Raw genomic sequence first — 15,028 nt, 5'->3', positions numbered from 1 at the left:
TCCACTGCTGAGAATTTGCTTCGAGATGATGAGCTTTACATGGTTATGGTCACCACTGCTGAGATACTTTGAGACAATGAGTTTTACATGGTCTCCACTGCTGAGAATTTACTTCGAGATAATGAGCTTTACATGGTCTGTGATGCTGAGAATTTACTTCGAGATGATAAGTTTTACATGATCTCCACTGCTGAGATACTTTAAGATAATGAGCTTTACATGGTCTCCACTGCTGAGAATTTACTTCGAGATAATGAGCTTTACTTGGTCTCCACTACTGAGAATTTACTTTGAGATGATGAGCTTTACATGGTCTCCACTGCTGAGATACTTTGAGTTGATGAGCTCTACATGGTCTCCATTGCTGAGAATTTACTTCGAGATGATGAGTTTTACGTGGTCTCCACTGCTGAGACTCCATTTAGGAGATGTACCATTTAGGCAAGGGATTTTGCTTGATATTCACTGCTGGAACTGTGCTTGGTCTTGATCGCTGCAATTCTGTTCAGTCAATTCACTTTGTTTGGTCGTAACTTGTAAGATTTATTCATTACAGCTATACACTTTGCATGTCTCGAATGCTGTGGCTTCATTTAGGCTCTGCACTCTACTTGGTCACAACTGCTGGGGCATTTACACTTGGGAAATGTTCTTTACTTATCTCAACTGCTGAGAATATCCATTTAGGAGATGCACATTGCTGATTCTAGACTGTTGAGAGTCCATTCATGTGATGCACTTTGCTTTTTCTCGAATACTGCTACTTTCCATTTAGGCAATGCACGTTGCTTGGTTTCAACTGCTGAGACTTTCAGTTTAGACAATGCACATTTCTTGGCTTCAGCTTCTGAGACTTTCTATTTAGGCATTGTGCCTTCCTTGGTCCGGACTGCTAAGACCTAATGTTTATGGCTTTTACTTTGCATGATCTCAACTGCTGATGCTTCATTTAGATGATACACTTTACTTGGTTTCAACTGCTAAGATTACATTTAGGCAATGCCTTTTCCTTCGGCATGACCACTGAGACTTTCCATTGAGGCAATCCCTTTTGCTCTCAACTACTAAGACTTTCCATTAACATTGCACCTTACATGGTTCTGACTGCTTGGAGTTTTCGTTAAGGCTTTAACAGTTGAGACTCTACTTAAGAGGTGGCACTTTGCTTGGTTCTGACTGCTTAACTTTTCTTTAAAGTAGTACCCTTTGCTAAGGCCTTAACTTCTGAGACTGTTTAGTCGAGGTATTTTGCTTTGTCTCAAGTGAAGAGGTTTTTCAGTGAAGTGATGCACTTTCTGTGGTCTTGTCTGCAAAGACTTTATATTTATGCGATATACATTGGTGTCTCGATTGATGAACCTTTCCGCTGCTGAGACTTTTCCACTTAGGCAATTCACTTTGCTTGTTCTGAATTGCTGAGATTTTACATTTAGGCCATGCACTTTGCTTGGTCTGGACAAAGTTCAGCAAACCCTTTTGTCCTTGGACCTGCCCCTTATCAGTGTAGCTGCAAGCGAAACATTTTCGAAATTTTAAGCGAAAGTCTTTTCCATTCTCGTGACCGAGTGATTTTTTATTCGTTTCTTTTTATTTTTAGATTTTCATTAAGATTCCATTAATGACGCACAAGACAGCAGTGTTGGTCTTGTTTGCTTGTCACGAGCAAAAATTAAAAAAAATAAACAGCTTAAGCCTTTTCAGCTTTTGTCTCCCCATTCACTAATGCCGCTGCTGTACTTGTTCTTCCATTCTTCATGCAGCAAAAATCTCGTATTTTCCCAACACCATTTTCCTTCTGCCTCTGCTTTTTCCTTTCTGTTATGTTGCCGAAGGAAAGAATTTACCTTACGATTTCATTGCCATCTTTTTTTTCTTGTTAGTAAAGACGAATATATAAATTCTGAACTCCTGCTGCATATATTATATTGGTGTATTAGTATATCAGAATATTCTCAAGGTTTTTCCGGCCCTTTTCTGTACTGTCACAAACTGCCAACTTTCTCTGTCTCTTTAAAGGAAGTTCCTTTACTTATTTCTCAGTATAATGGATCACATGCTGAATATGTATTACTTGTTTAATTTTGATTTTCTGATACTGGAATATATATATATATATATATATATATATATATATATATATATATATATACATATGCATATATGTAATGTATAACAATAATTATGACGATTATCACGAGATTAAAACTGCTGTTCATCAGCGAGAATGTCATCAGACCTAATGACAATGAAGATAGTATGTGCTTTACGTTTTAACACCAGTTTATTAAGATAACTTGCGTTCCCCTTTAGTAAAAGAAAAATGACGATTATTTGTGATGATGATAATAATAAAGCTATTCCCAAAATAATGAAGTGCAGACTGATTGCCTCACGTTGCGTTTAACTAATTACCGTAGGTTTTTTTTATCTCTGTATACTCGAATCATGAAGGTAATGTTGATCATCCTTATTTGGATGGAATGAGTTAAAAACGAGTGATAGCGTATGATTTAATCATTTCATAATTTCAGGCACATTCATGGAATGCAATTACTTAATCTTCGAAAGAATACTAGATTCCTAAAGCAAACCTGACTTTCTGTTCTGTATCTCAGCCATGCTAGTGTACGGTTTATTTCTATGTACCCTGGTAACAAATGATGCGATTGATATATGAACATACACCCATATATATATGTGTGTGTTTGTGTTTGTGTGTGTATGTATGTATGAATATATAGGTGTGTGTCTGATATGATTTAGAGATTGACGAAATAAAGTGTATTTGGCCAGGGAACGAAAATGTAATTGTTTTGGTAACTTAAATGAAATGATCCCATATGTAAAATTCGCAGTGGAAAAGGAAAATCCGGGCAGTAGCCTACCATTTCTGAATTGCCTAATACACAGACGTATAGTGTGTACAGAAAACCTACCAGTAGTCTCCCAGTGTACATTTTTATTTTGGTCAAAGTAATAAAGTAAAGAAATTGGCATTCACACCAATATTGTTAAGAATATTTCGTATATGTAGCCCTGAGTACCGTGATGATGAAATAGATACCATTATGAATGTAGGCGAGAAATTATAATATCCAAGATATGTATCAAATTGTGCATTAGGAGTGGCGAAAAGGCCTTATTTTATTAACAACGATGGAGAAACGTTTAGCGCATATAGAACCTGCTCTAACTACCATAATGTAATCGTTTCAAAGATATTCCCCATCTCCATAAGAACCTTAAAGTTAAGGATGTATATGTCAAATTCCATTGAGGCATGTGGCAGTTTTTACATTGTTTAGAGTGAAAAATCAGTGGAGAAGAGAATAGAAGAGCATAAAACTATATAGTACAGGAGAACAGTGCAATTTTCGTCCTTGGCATAAAACCCATTATGCCACAAACTGGAGAGTCGCAAGAATATTTATTGTAATGATATGCTAAAAGGAAACGTAATTAAGTCAAGCTTTATTATAAAAAAAATTATAATAGAAAGATTATGCAAGAAAATGAATATCAGCCGAGGCATTTATAAACTTGATCCTCTCACTTCATAAGAAATATGTTAAATGTGTAGATTTTGAGGGCCTTATATATAGCAAAGGTATGAACCCACCAGCGTGGGATGCCTAGATTTCTATTTGCTATTGAATGAACGGCCCCTCCTTTTACTGTCACGTATGAATACTGATTCCAACTGTATGTATGTTCGTTTTTACAGTCAGCTGTCGTGTATAATGTAAATTTCACTACAGTATATCACTTCCCTTGAAGGTGTCATGGAAAACTACAGACGAAACCAATCAGGATTTATGTTCGATGTTTCATTTGTACGTATGGCACATCTGCAAATATACATAAATGTTCCGTTGAATTCAACCACACACACAACATTATATATAGGCTATAATATATATTATATATATATGTATATATATATACACACCTATATATGCATATATAGATATATGTACATATAACACACACACTCCTTTGAATAATGGCTGTGCATTTTCTACTGAAAGTATCATTATGCACGAAAAGGAAACTTGCATACATCTTCAGTTTCGGCACAGCAGATATAGGTGTTGATTGAGTCATTTTCTGCATTAGCAATTTGTTTAGGGATCTGCAAAAAAGTCGTAAAGGAAAACAGTTATTACTGAAATATTTCATTAAAACGGATATTTCGATGTGGAAGGTCGTCAAACAGGAGAAAATGCACAGCCGTTATTCAAAAGAGTTTTCCTGCTTTGAGTCTGGAAATCATCCCGAAAAATCCCTTAACAATAGGGTCTCTGTTTAGAGTCAAAGACCGACTCAGTCCTCTGCTTTCGTCCAGCGTTGTTTACAAATATACTTGCCCGGGATGTGATCACGGGATATACGTGGGATGCACGAGGAGGCTGTTGAAGGTCCGCATAGATTCCACAAGGGCATAATTCATAGAACAGGTAGCAGATTATATAATCCTGAACTATCAAATATACGTAATCATTCAAAATTATGTAAAACTTATATTGACAGCAAGGATTTTTCCATCCTAGGCCAAGTGCTGAACCACAACGACTTAACCATCCTAGAATCCATAATTATCAAAAAGACTGTACCGTGGTTAAATAGCCGTCTTCAGTAAAAGTGTTTATAGCCTAGTTTGGGCAACTGGTTTTCCTCATTCTTTTTTTTATTTATTTATGTTAGTCTTGCTCTTTCTTTCATATAGGTAGGTTGTTTTAAGATTTTAGTGAACTCCTTTTACTTATAATTGACTTGTCTTAGAATGAGGTGTTTTGTTTTAAATGTTTTTACTGCATAAACAGCTGTTGCCATTGCACATCTCCGTAAATTAATTTGTTATTAATGCTCGCAAATTATATTTCATAGCCTTGAAAATGCGACTTGGAATTCGTCGCGAAACGTCGGCATTGAAAATAAACTGTTAGAGGATGAGGGTGCCTTTCCCTATTACTTCCTTCGTGATGTGTGTGCATATATATATATATATATATATATATATATATATATATATATATATATATATATATATATATATATATATATGTTTGTGTGCGTGTGTATTTGTGTGTGTGTGCACGTGGGTACGGCTTCAGATCAATTAACCGTATACAAAACATGTTTGTATGTGCTTAAAAATACGCAGTCTCTACCTGTAGCTATAACAGAAGCTATTTAGATGCTCTGTTATTTCTACTGAATGGCCTCTCCTATTGGATATTGGACTTCTCTCTCCTTATATGGAATGTAGTTCCTTTCTGAGGTAACGGCCCTCAGACTTCTCCTTTGAGGCGGTTGGGGAAAAGACGGTATTCATATTTAATTCCAGACGCGGAATTTCTTCCCCGAGTTCAAAAGTTACTATTACTTTTTCCATAAACAGTACAAGATTCTAAATTGTTGATATTATTGTAGACTAAGCAGACCTTGTGCCAGCAAGGGTACTTGTAGCTTGTGCGGGAATAGATCGTATATAAATTAACATCAAGCTTTACTTGACATAATATACCGCATGCAATATGTGATCATTAGTGTAAACTGTTACGAGCATTATTTCCACTTTCCTATTTGTAGCATTTCTAGCTCACTTCTTTTTTCTTTGTTTTCAGAGTTTGTCCGTGCTTATCCAGTTTGGCGCTGGTTAAGGTAAGGTTAATTTGTTTATATTTTTAGGTATCTGTACACATATACAGGCGCACATATGCATATATACATACCTACATACACATATATATGTTTATATATATATGTGTGTGTATATTTATATATGTATATATACATATATATAATGTATATGTATATATGTACACGTATTTATGCACTTATATAATATGTGAACGCATTTTCGAGTATGCATAAGTAAACCCTCGAGCACAGCTGTTAATAGCTGTGTCAAATAGCATACATCCTCTTTCATCATGGAACCAAACGACACCTGCAGATCCGTGTATTGAACTCCATGCTCCATTTTCTTAACACGCTTCATAATTAAATATTTTCCTAGGTTTGACCTAGCATTTCGGTAGCAACTGTTAAGTAAGAACGATTTTTTCAAGTATTCATCGTTGGTAGCTTAGGCTCACTTCGACAGGCTCTCTCGGAAATGTTCTTGCTCTTCCATAAATAATGTCCCCAGACTTGGTAATTTCCTTCGGCAAACAACGGGGCGTTGGTACCGAGCAGAGGGAAGGGTTAGGACTTTTGCATTATAGATCTGAAAGGGGCGAAGGAAAGACAACAAAGTTTGGCTGTAAACATCAGAAAAATGCTCAGCACTTTCTTTTTATCAGCCAGTGTCTGGAAGCTGCTGTCCTTGGTTACAAGGAAGAAAATTCCAAGAAATTCTTTCCGCTAGTGCATGAATAGGATATCCACCAAACGTCGATGCTAATTTCAGGAAATTTAGTCTTTACTGAATGATACACTAAGATATAATGGTCCGGTTTCTGAGATATCTTCACCCTTCATTATAAATATTATGGAAACCTGTCGCTGGATAATGATAAGATTGCCATTATCTAATGGAATGGCTGTCTCACGAATAACCACGATATTTTTAGGAATTATAGTAAAGTTCCATGTTAGGCATGGTTTGGAAAATGCAAAAACTCGACCCTTCCAAAATTTTAGGAAATTTTGTGCAAGGGTTTTAATGAATATTTACCGAAATCTAATGGTTTGGGCTGTAGTTCTTTTCCGGTTTTTCATAGAAATTTCATGGAAATATGTGACTGGGTGATAGGCGATAGTAATCCACCACAGTTTAATGAGGTAGGTCTCTGAAGTTTCTTAGATCATCCATGGATTTTCCATAAAACCTGTGGACCATTTGAGGAAGAAACAAAAGAAAAAAGACAAAATATCATAGGCTCAGAGAGACTAAGTTACTTTAGAGGAAATTTAACACTATTAAATGAAGTCAGTTTCTTTTATGCTAGCAATTGTCCAACTGGGTGTTAATTTGTAAATTTATTGCTTCGGAGAGATTGTGATTACGTCCATCATCATTTGGTATTGATGAACTTCGTGATTGCGACATCAGTTTATAGTAAATAAGCAGATAAACCAGTCAACACACCTAGCTACCAATCTGGAAATTCCGGAATTTGACATCGATTGTGGGGCTGACCACAGTTTTTTTTTTTTTTTTTTTTTTTTTTTTTTTTGCCATAGACTGATTTATGCAAGATATCTTGAAGTGCGCTGAATGAAATATAACTTGATGAATGACAAATGGTATGGCTTGGAGAGTGGCTTTTGCCACGGAACTCGTGAAGTTGTAAATAACCCATAACATTAGACGATATGACTTTTATAATGGCACAGTAACTCCTCATATATGTATATGATTGACAGACTGGTAAATATGATATGACTCTGAGAGTAGTGAATGGTGTTTGGCTCGAATGACAAATAGATTTATGAATGGGAAATGTTCCCAGGGACCCGTAAATGAAAGTATGACACTGACGTGGATGAAATATGGTTCACAGGATGTTAAGTGAATTGTTCCCGAATGATGTCACCGGTACGACTAATTCCAGGCAAATGGAATATGCCTCCCAAACTGACGAGAGAAAGAGCATGAAATATTCACCTAGAATCTTCCCTTTGGAATCAGTCTTCTGAAGAACAAGGTCCTGATCAAACATCGTCCTCCCCACATTCTTCCACCCCCGACATTCATAAGAACACCCCCCCCCCATTTTTTTTTCTTTTTTCTTTTCGTCTGTAGCTGCACCCAGTCCGTCCGAAGGAGTTTAAATGGCCGATGCGTGACAAAGGCCCATATACTGGTAGGACTGGAAGCCATATTCCAAGGATCGTAAATCATCCGAAATGAGTTACTTCCCGACCCAAACTAAATACGAAAGAACTTCGAAGGCATTAGCGTTAGACCAAATGAGTTGAGTAAATGAGCCTCGGTATTTTTTTAAGCTTCTTTTTTTTCGTACGTTTCCTCGTGCCTGATTACACCCAAACTGCCTTCATTTACCTTCTCCAAGTCGTTGAGATCCTTGATATTCATAAACAAAAAGATAACGAAAGTACGTGAAAACATGAAGTAAAAGAGGATGAAGATGAAGAATCCAGTAGGAAATATATGGCTCCGAGTTTTCTTAAAACTTTATACCAAAAATGAAAATCTTACTTTATGTGCAGCCATATATGAACATTAACATACATGTGCAGATAAATGCCCATTTTATGGTGTGCCTTTCTAATTCCTTAAATTTCGTACATTTTATGTAAAATTTATTAATAACCCTTTTCATGTTCATTGTAATCCTTTACGTATTAGATTCAGACAGACAGAGATTGTTCCAGATCTTTCGTTCATGTGTACATAATCTGTATGTGAAACTGGTCATGTCTCACAAATTTATACAATAAGAAATTCGTAATTCTTGTGTAGTTTATCCATGAAATATATTTATACCCTCTCTCTCTCTCTCTCTCTCTCTCTCTCTCTCTCTCTCTCTCTCTCTCTCTCTCTCTCTCTCTCTCTCTTCATGCTTTAGTTGTTCACCTGTACTTCTGATCTGCATTAAGCATTATTTATTAAAGGTCAGACGAACATGGGATTAAAATGTTAACTTGGAAGCAACTCAGACGAATTTCAATAATAGGTAGTCGTGTACAGGAAATTAAAAGAAAAGAATAACTCGGTATTAGAACGAGAGGAACTTAATCTTGAAATGGACAACGTATTTACGATGTAGATATAAACGACGTATTTCAGTCAAGGTAGATTCTTAAGCTGATGATGATGAAACCATGAACACCATGATGTATTTCTAAAACTATGAAATATTTTACGCTGGGGTTCATCACAGCTCCATCAGCCGCAAGAAGATGACAGTAACTGCTGATACTTTTACTTTGCGGTTACCCACTTTTAGAGAAAAGGTTTATTATTATTATTATTATTATTATTATTATTATTATTATTATTATTATAGCGTAATTCCATTTTTCCTTGTAATCGCTGGAGGTTGAAATTCCCTGCAGCATTTCAGAACTCCATTCAAACATTGATCTTAGGACAGTGCAAGGTATTTATATATTGGTTTTCGTTTTACCTGTTTTTTATATTATTTCACTTTTCATTTTGTTTAGTAATGTATTTTCTGCAGGTTCCTAAATTAAATCGTGTTTACCGAATACCTCGTTTTCGTGCACCTTACAAACCCCTGAAAAAACAGGCAGAGGTGAAAATTGCAACAAATTGGTCATTTTCTCTGTATCCTTCTTAATGATGCGGAGCTGTCCAGTTATTAGTTTCGTGCCACCCAAATTACGCGACAGAGTTGAGAATAATTTCTACCCGAAAAGTTTCTCGTAATTCGCTGCCAGAAAAACGGCACATATCTCCAGGAGGAATTCATGAGGGAACGAACCACCGTTTGGGTGTTTGTGCGTTTGTCTGTTTCATTGTGAATGTGAATGTGCGTATGTATGTGTATGTATGTTTGGAAGTCGATTCTCGCCATGCAAGGCCATCGTTCCATGTTACTGATCCACACACCAGGTAATTGCAGCAAAAATGTTCTCTCTCCGGAAGCCTGCGTGTCGGGGCCATAGTTTTTGATGAGTTGTGGGTAGGCGAATGTGAGCGTGTTCGTTTGTATGCCTGTGTGAATGTGTGTGTGTGTGTGTGTAAGGAGAGGGCGTGGAGCTCAGGGGAGGCTCTAGATGAGATACTTTATAATGTATAATAAGCTCTTGTGAGGTGTTTCGCATCGCATTCAAGAACGTTCTTGGAAATCATTGATTAACACGCGAAGAAAGAGAAAAAGAACTCTCGAGATATTTTTCTAGAGTTCTAGATTCTTTTGAGCGCTCTGTCGTAATGACTGGAGATCTTTGAAGATTTTACCCGGCGGATTCTCCCAAACATAGAACTCGTCTTCAGGGGAAAAATGGATAAGGAGCTAAAAATCTACTTGGAGATCAGAGAGGCTGAGTAAATGAGGGTGTATTGAAATCGCGGCAGAAAAACCCTGTAAAAAAAGATGATGGGGGAAAAAAAATAAATCCTCGTTGATGAAAACCGCTTTTCATTCTTAAGAGCCCGTGGTATGATGCCAGTTGGGAAATACAAATAATCTCAGAATTGAATGGAAACAAAAAATAACGGGCGGGATGAAGGATAAACAAACAAATGTGCAGAATGAGATAATATTTAGGAATCGTTCTTTTTTTTTTTTTTTTCATTCATTTCTGTGGCTGAATGAAATTCTCAGACATGCAAAATTATAGTTCTTGTCATTCTTACTTTATATATATATATATATATATATATATATATATATATATATATATATATATGGTTGTCATTTCTTACTTTATGTATATATACATATATATGTATATATATGTAAGTATGTATATATATATACTTATGGTAAAATGAACTTTTAATTAATGGCATATTTACGCGAATTGAAGGATACGATAAAGATATAGGGCGAAATTCTCTGTCTCCAAACATCAGATAATTAAAGTATTACTGAGGATGAACCCACGAGTCAGTAATTATCTAGAATTTTATTAAAATAATGATAAATTATTCACAAGAGATTGCGATTGCATGTATTTCCTTCAGCGCCATGAACGAAATTAATTTCCTTATGGCGAAGACATAGAGATAACTAATTAAGCTCCTCTGAAAACACAAACGAATGAAGATAATTCCTCATCCTGGAAGTGGATGGCAGGAAGGACTAAACAAACTAGATGACCCTCGAGTTCGCGATGTGTCTCAACTCCTGTAGGAGTGTCAAGTTTACAGCCACAGAACCTAATTTTGGACCCCTGATTATGCCTCAGTGGTCAGGTTTTGTGTTCCTCCTGCGGGATAATCAAGGGTTGAATATGGTTTCTAGAGTGTTGTTATTATACGGAAGGCGGCAGTTCGGTTCCTCACAAATAATTTTAGTACGGTCTTTAAATACTCTTACACATACACCAACCCATCCACATGGATACACTTTTTTCGGGGGGCGGGGTGTTGTTTTCTTAGGTTTGAATAACAAAAGTCCATCTGTTGACATCCATACTTTTCGTTATATGGCTTCTGTAACATTATCTCGTTTATCTACATTATATAATTACAGTATTTAACCTCTATAACTAATATTGCAGCTCTTCCCTGGTGTTTCTTCGGTGCATTTTCTGAAATTGATCATTAGCGTAATAATGATTTAATATGAGATCATAGCATTGTAAACCGAATATAAATGTACAGTAAATGTAATCCGCTACCCTCGAAACATAACTCCTCCCTTTGGAATTTACTTAAATAGAAGTCTACCCAAACGGTGCCTAAGTCCTTTGAAATAAGATTATTATGTTCTTCTTCATTATACCACCCATTTAATGACGGAGATACAAGCTCATTTCTCTCAGAATCCTCTGCATATAGTAGAAATGAATTTGGCTATTTTCCTGATCTTGTTTTTCACTATGTTCTTTTTTACTTATTTATGGCATTAGATTTATGCGATTGAACGCATAGATTGACAGCTAGTTTTGAGTTCCAGCAACATTTCATTTAGTGGATAATAACGTAGTGCTGCATCTTTACAGGAAATTATGTTTTGATCTTCATTACAATCAATCACAATTAATCTAATTTCGCATCATCGTCAGCAGCAGCTATAACAAAGTTATCATTAATCGCTACTAAAAAAAAAGCTTTCAGTCCTGAGCGCTGTTATTGCAAGCAGAAAATAGATAAGGCAGGGGAGAGAACGTAATAACAGGCATACCAACGCCTCGAAGCTAATTAAGTAATCTCGCTCAATTGAGCAAAGCAAACTGATTGCTCTCGGCAAGCAGAGAGCTTTGCTTCTTGAAGAAGATCAAAGAAGAGGAACTCGGAGGAGTTAACCCTTTGTTTAATTATTAAAACAATGTTTGATTTTCATCTGGATGAAAAGGCTAATATGATACATAGACGTAGATGAAATTGGAGTAACGTTAGATGCAATTACGCACGATGGAAATTCTCAAAAAAAAAAAAAAAAAGATAAGGTTCGAACAAAGGTGGTGTAGTATTCTCCTGAGCGTTTTGAGCGCTATATTCGAATGAGTGTTAATTTCGAAAGCATGTAGTTCTACGTGTGATATGAGTGAATTTCTGAATTGTCTCAAAGATAAAGATGGTATTTTAATGAAATATCTTTTTTTGGGCTTAATAATTTCTTTTAGAAATAATTTAACTAAGTAGTTTCATGAGGTTGCTAAGTGCAATTCTTTCATTTTGATATTAATGTTGCGTAGAGTACTTAAAAATCCAAGGAATTGTTATCTTTTTGCAAATTCTGAAAGCAGCAGTGAAAGAACTGTCAGAAAGCAGCAGTGAAAGAACTGTCAGATGTTACTCTGTAATTATTAACTAATAGTGATGAGAATTAGTATGAGAATTAAATGTGCATATATATATATATATATATATATATATATATATATATATATATATATATATATATATATATATATATATATATATATATATATGCACATTTAATTCTCATAATATTAGTCGGGTTAATAATTACAGAGTAACATCTGACAGCGTACGTAGGAATAGCCTTTCACTTTAATTAAAGCTTCCTTACAAATTCGGTCGCTGAAGTTAAATTGCATTCACATAAATTACAAAAGTTGCACCCTATTCTTCTTCAGATTCATTACGGTTATGAATATAATAACTCCACATTATAATTCTCATTCTCACTCTCCAAACTTTGACAGTGAATGAGTTCAGTAAAATCGGAAACAGGACTTCAAAATAGGCAGCATAAAAGAACTAGGTTAGATAAAGAGGTTTTTTAGTACCGTACCACATAAGTTATTGCAGCACCTTCCCTACACCGATATTTGGGGTCATTCTTTGTCTTGTATTGGAGGGGCGCTTTGTTGCTGTCACATCTTTGAGGCATTTAAAAGAACACGACAGAGTACTTTATTGGCCAAACTGTTCTCATAACATTTTAGTACTTCGTTCTGTTATCTTATTTTATTTTCTTTTATTAAACTACTTTGTACTAAATAACGTTAGTGGTGCAATATATATTTAATTTCTCATTTCACTTTTGATCCTCAGAATTCTGTTCTTCCATCCACTCTTTTGTAGTTCTTCACTGATCAAAAACTTACAAGTATCAACCCTCCTGGTCAAGCTGTAGTTGACGACGACTTTGCCTCTCAGTTTTTATTTGCATTTTCCAAAACATCAAGGACAATGTTATTCTTTATGGTGTATTATTGATGTAATCATGTTGCCGGCAAGACAGTTATTACTTGCATATCCTTCAAATCCCCTAGGGTTCGTTTCAGTTCTGTTTGATGACATATCAAATGAAATTTCCTTTTATTTCTTTTGACTGATTACAAGGTTCAAATTGGAATTTTGTTGTCGGTAAATGATCCCATTTATAAATTCTCTTCATCATCATAACTGCCTATAGGAATTTTGCTTTGTCATCATCGTTCCTTCACCTTAATTTAAGATCCCTTCTGTCCCCCAAAATGGATACTTCTCTTTTCACGGTAACTACCCTTGAGGGATCCATTCACTCCCTTTTGACCTTCTACTGCTACAGGTACTATGTCGAAGTTATCAGTCTCAGCAAGGATGGGTTCATTATTTGCATTTGCCATTCTAATTCTAAGAACCAGCAGAATCCTTTCCACTCCATATTTCATAAGAAACTGCACTGGCACTTGGCCAGTTTAATCTGATATCAGTGTTTCCGGGTTTCCAGAACTTCGTTCTTCATCAGGAGTCTTTAGTACCCATTCCTTCAATATAACACCATCGCACTACACTTCTTGTCCTTCCCCCCTTTCTTAGCCACCACCCTATGCATGAATACAACTATTTAGTGCCTTATCGTCTCCGCCACGACACATAAAGAGGAGAAGAGCGTTTGGAGACCGCAAACCTCTACCTAAGCTGAGCGGTCCACCCTGTAATGGTTCCTTCTCCCTAAAGAATAAAATAAAACTCGTGTAACTTTTGGTGTAACCTTGATGACAAGCAAAGAGACAAACAAACGAAACCAAATGAAGCAATACTGCTCACTCCACTCATGTTGATATGGATATTTACTCTAAAGGCAAGCCAATGTTTTAATAGAATTGTAGTTTTCTACTGTTTTATTTGAGACAAGTAATGGTTAATGATGAAATTTTAGAAAAACCGAAATCTCCTTACGTAGGCATAGTGACTGAAAATTTAAGAGCAGTCCATTCAGTAAGAGTTGGGTAAGTTTTTTTTTTTTTTTTTTTTTTTTTGGCGGATGCGCAACTGAGACCATAGTTGGCACTTTGGCACTTTAATTCTCTATCATGGTCTTACTGCGTTTTCGGTCCCGGATCTTTATTTTCGAGAATGGAAGAGTCCAGAGAAGATAAAGAATAAGAAATAAGAAGAACAGTGGAACCAATAACAATGTAAACTCACGTTGGCTGTGGGTTGGTGAATGTATTCACATTTACGCCTGTATATTGTTGGTTTCAGTTTATTTTATTTTATTTTTTTTTACACTTTTCTTCTCAATGAATGAATGATAGCTAATCACTTTGACGAATTTCTTTAGCGTTATTTTCACAATGCACAAGAAGTTTGTCAGTTTTGCACCATCTCGGTAACTTCACACATGAACTTGTGCTATAATCGTTATAACATAAACACTAAGATTTATTGTGTACTTTCGTAACTTATCAAAATAACTACTTTTTTGCAAAATCTTTTATTCATAGAAGAATGACGTACATTTGCATAGATCAGAGCCTTTTCTACTTCAGTTGCACACTCGGTACAGCCAATCGTTAAAATTCAATAGGGCATCACTTTCCATGTTTCGTTTTCAGTTTGTTTAAGAACGATTAATCGTCCGCCTTAAGGCCATCTGTCCGCTGATACCGTGCCATGAAAAATATTCTTTCGTACTCAGATATTCTCAGTAGGTTGGCTGCCTTTGCTAGTATGTGTGCC

The 15,028-nt window shown here is 35.8% G+C and overlaps 1 protein-coding gene across 7 annotated transcripts in view; it reads left to right on the top strand.

Moving 5' to 3' along the window:
- The window catches only part of LOC136848067 (transcription factor SOX-4-like), a 367,604-nt gene that overhangs the window by 35,095 nt on the left and 317,481 nt on the right, over positions 1-15,028 (top strand). For all 7 annotated transcript variants that reach the window (XM_067120259.1, XM_067120292.1, XM_067120282.1 and 4 more), the window contains one exon: positions 5,628-5,664. The gene's annotated coding sequence lies outside the window, so the exon portion shown is untranslated. The remainder of the gene's footprint in view (positions 1-5,627; positions 5,665-15,028) is intronic.

This window comes from Macrobrachium rosenbergii, chromosome 2 (assembly GCF_040412425.1).
Source record: "Macrobrachium rosenbergii isolate ZJJX-2024 chromosome 2, ASM4041242v1, whole genome shotgun sequence".
NCBI classification, from domain to species: Eukaryota; Metazoa; Arthropoda; class Malacostraca; order Decapoda; family Palaemonidae; genus Macrobrachium; species Macrobrachium rosenbergii.
This window is presented reverse-complemented; position numbering and strand designations above follow the sequence as displayed.